Source organism: Artemia sp. Qi Xiang Cuo, chromosome 8 (assembly GCF_049724085.1).
Source record: "Artemia sp. Qi Xiang Cuo chromosome 8, ASM4972408v1, whole genome shotgun sequence".
Classification (NCBI taxonomy): Eukaryota; Metazoa; Arthropoda; class Branchiopoda; order Anostraca; family Artemiidae; genus Artemia; species Artemia sp. Qi Xiang Cuo.
In genome coordinates, this window is record NC_142801.1 from 63,750,064 (window position 1) to 63,754,319 (window position 4,256).

General features: G+C 36.1%; 1 protein-coding gene across 1 annotated transcript in view; it reads left to right on the forward strand.

The window, feature by feature from the left end:
* LOC148949688 (protein turtle homolog B-like) overlaps positions 1 to 3,877 on the forward strand; it is a 211,503-nt gene extending 207,626 nt beyond the window's left edge. The window contains exon 15 of the mRNA XM_089093061.1: positions 3,590 to 3,877. The gene's annotated coding sequence lies outside the window, so the exon portion shown is untranslated. The remainder of the gene's footprint in view (positions 1 to 3,589) is intronic.
* Positions 3,878 to 4,256: the final 379 nt, after the last annotated feature.

Below are 4,256 nucleotides of genomic sequence, written 5' to 3' on the forward strand. Positions count from 1 at the left end.
TTTGGTAAGCAATAAATGCTAAAATCACCTCTAATTCAATCTACCAGTATCTATTCACCATCAATATCAGACTATAGTATTCAAATTACCAATATTTAAAGTTCGTCAACTTATGGGAATTCCCTTGTTTCTGACTGGGAATGTTTGACGGTGGTCCAGCATATATTATATTTTCGGAAGAAGAAGATATATAGACATAAAATAAATTTGTTAAGCTTTATCCTTTAATAATTAGCCTTTTGTACCACCTTCATATTCATTGTATGTGGTAATACCAGATCGAACAATATTGGTAACTTATAAGAGTGGAAACTGCCACTAGTGTTGGCAAAAATTATCAACGCCATGAAGCGTTTTGCAACACTTGACATTTTTTTCCAGTGTAATAATAGTAATAATTAATTTAATTTGTGTAGTTGGTAAAATTAACATAGTAATGCGTGTCTGCTCTTAGTTCCTAACCAAAAAATAATTAGAAAGCTTGAAAAAAGGCCAAGTGTCACCAAACGCTCGATTGCTTTGATAATTTTTTTCGATGCTAGTGCCAGTTTCCACTCTTATAAGTTACCTATACTCTCTGAACCAGATAATATAGAAAAATGTCGTGCAAACGCAAGCAGGTCAACAGTAAGCAGGAATGGCGATAACAAGCAGACCCATAAGCAGACCCTTAGCACATAAGCAGACTCAAATAACCTGTTTTGTCTTCTTCTAAAGCCTTAGTGTCTGGTGGCACATAAGTAATTTATTGGAGATTAACTCCCAGCAGAGAAAAACATCAGAAAGAAAGAAAACTGTAGGGAATACTCTTTTATTATCGCTGAAGAAACTATGCTTTCACCCCGCTCCCCCATGAGGAAAATGGGGTGAGGGGAAATTAAGTCTCCTTATTCTCCTTCCCTCATCACGAAAAAAAAAATCCTGAAAGTTTCAACTCGGTGCTCAAGCTATGAGACAATAATGAATGGATTTACTAAAACTGCGTATAAAATTCTACGCCAAAATTACTTAAACCACTGACTTTAAAAGATTATGAGAAATACTCACCAAGCGTTAAGCTTCACATACATAATAAAATGATGTTATTTAGAGCTAGAGATGATTTAAATAGTTTGAAGAAAATAGCAGTGTAGTCTTAGGAAGGGTAGAGGATGTGTCGATCAAACTTTCACTCTTAGATGTATAGTTAAGAAGTGCATGAGTCATCAAACACCTTATGTCCTCAGTTTCATAGATTATGAGCGAACGTTTGATCCAGCTGATAGAAAAACTTTTGCAAAGGTCTTATCCTTGTCAGGTATACCAGACAAATACAATAAAATGATTAGTACTAGGTTAGAGAAAAACGTAGCTCCGGTTAAGGAAGGAAATGAGGTTAGTAGCTGATCATAGGCAATGCAATAGCGCTGCCTAAGTAAAGAATATTTGTGGCACAATGTATTATTTTTTATACGTTTAGATCAGGGCACTTCGTATCGAAAGAGTTGTCGCAGAAATTTCAAAAAGGGCTCATTCAATAGGAAATTGGAAGGGCTTGTGCCCTTTTTATAGCCGAAAGTGATTGGAAGGCAACTATCACCCCTTCCACGCCCACAATTTCCCAAAACACATCCAATTGAAATTTTGAGACAGCAATTTTTTTCAACGTAGTTGAAAAATCTGGAAAATATGTCTTTGAGGAGGATACTCCCCCCCAGAGCCCTCAGGGCAAGGGTTGTAAGTTTTGCTTTGGGGGCATATAAGGTTTGTATTGAAAGCCTTGTCGTAAAAACTTCAAAAAGGGCTCATTCGAATGGAAAATGAAAGGGCTAGTGCCCTTTTTAATAGTCGGAAGTGATTGGAGGGCAATTAACCCCCCTTGCTTGCCCGCAATTTCCCCAAACGCATGCAATCAAAATTTTGAGATGTCCAGTTTAGTCAACGTAGTTGAAATTCCTGGAAATTGATTCTTTGAGGATGACAACCCCCCCCCCCTCCTAGCCCTCAGGGTATTTAAGTTATGCCCTAGGGGCATATAAGGTTTTAATAGAAAGGGTTGTCTTAAAAACTTAAGACAAGTAGAAACTTGAGAAACATGAAAAAAATTCTATTAAATGTTTTCAGTTTTATAACTTTAAGAAATCGAAAATTAATTAAGATTTTAAGGAATAGATATCAACATATGTATATTAACCTGACAATGTACATTTTTTTCAGTATATTCATTTGAATTTTTTCGGTCAAGTACAAATTATATTCTGGCTTTTGGAAAGCATAGGGGTTTAGAACCCTACTCATATTAATTTCTGCTTGTTTTGAGTTTGACTGTGTGATTTAGTTTAATTTCTATTTGTTTTGGGTTTCATTTATTTATTGATACTGATTTGTGGTAGTTGTATGCTATGTAGATTATTTGATTCTATTTTTGTTCTTGTTTGGTTTAATGGGAGTACTTTACTGTAAAAAAAAACTTATTTTGTGGAAAAGTTTTTTAAATTAATTAATTCACTATTAAACAGGAGCAGGGTCTAAGCAGGGTTGCGTTTATCCACATTTTTATGGGTCACTTTGATGTAATTTGTCCTAAGAAGCACAGCAATTGCATTGGGAGAACACAGTGTCAAATGGTGAAGTAAAACTCTCCTGGACTTAGATTATGATAAAGGCTTGCACATCCTAGTTAAAAGTATCAGCAAAACGAATGAACTTTTAGAGGTTTTGTGAGTTCAGGGTGCAAGAATAGGTTTGAAAATTAATTTTAAGAAGACTAAGTCACTAAGGCTAGTAATAAGTGAAGGTGCATAGGTGATGCTGGGTAACGAGAAGATCGATCAAATGGACAGCTTCGCTTACATAGTTGGTACTATTAGTAAAGACGGTGGGTGCAGTGAAGATGTTAAAAGTAGAATAATCAAGGCCCAGGGAGTTTTTCACAACTAAGAAGTTTGGAAGAATAGGAAGATGAGTATGTGAACAAAGATAGAATATTAGAAGGTACAGTAATGACAGTCGTCAAGTATGGTTCTGAAGCTTCGGTGCTCCTAAAAAAAGGGGGAAGATTTGCAAGATGTTTTCAATTGAAATTGCCTACATATTGTTTTGGGTACCCGACTGCCCTGTCATACCTGAAACAGTAGGTTGTGCGAAAAATATGTTTAAATCCCGCTTTCTAGGGATATATTAAGGAAAAGGTTGGGATGGCTTGGACACGTTCTTTGGACGAAGGATGATAAATTACCAAATATTGTCCTTGTTGGCGAACCGTCAAGGGTCAGACGAAAATCAGGTCGTCCCAAGTTGGGGTGGGAGGATGCTATAAGGAAACATTTAAGGGAAATGGGAGTCTTGTGACAGGATGTAAACAGCAAGGCTTTGAATAGACTGGGATGGAGGAGGAGCATGTGTAGCTGTGTTGGCCTCAGGTGACTTGGTGTTGCAGTAAGTTGTTAGCAGTAGCAGTAGTAGTGATATATCTTTTGACTTTAGAGTTTTATTGGGTCCATCATTAAGTTCCTTGTTTTCTCACTCAGTGTTGCCATACCAACACTTAAGAGTTTTTTTTTTTTTTGTTCGACTAAAACCCGGTTTTATCAAGAATTTTTTTATTTAGGATAGCTGGGTAACTCAAACCTTTTCCCTGAAGGATGGTCAAAAGCCAATAGAGGTTCTCCAGCATCTTACCAATATAGCCAAAAGACAGCATCATTATACGTACTTCAGGCCTTGAGCTAGTACATTCGACAGAAAGAATTTACTGCTTGTGTTGTGACTGTTTGGGTTTATGAACATTGTAAATATATTTTTTTTATAAAGAAGAAAGGCCTGTCAGGAAGTACAGCCTTGTTTCAGAGTTATATCTGAATCTGTGTTTCAGACTGATATATTATACTAGCATACACAAAATAAAAGACGGATATATATATGTTTTTTGTTAGCAGGAATAAGATTATTCAGCCCTTTAGTCTATACTAATTCTGCTTCAGTTTCGTTTTAAACTAATCTAGAGGAAATCTAATGACTTTAAGCTGCTCGACGTCTATTTTTTATGATTTTTTTTTTTTTCAAAATGAAAGTAAAACTAATAAAAGCGGACCATAGTGGTACCTTGTAGCCCCCCCCCCCATCTCAGAATCAAATTGGGGGGAATTTTTTTTTTTATAATTTTAAAAAATTGGACCTGTCCTAGAAACCTTAGGAATTTTTCTGTCTCTCCTATAAAACTCTTCTTATACTCCTCTCCCATGGATCTCTACATGTATTTTTCAGATACGGGTGGG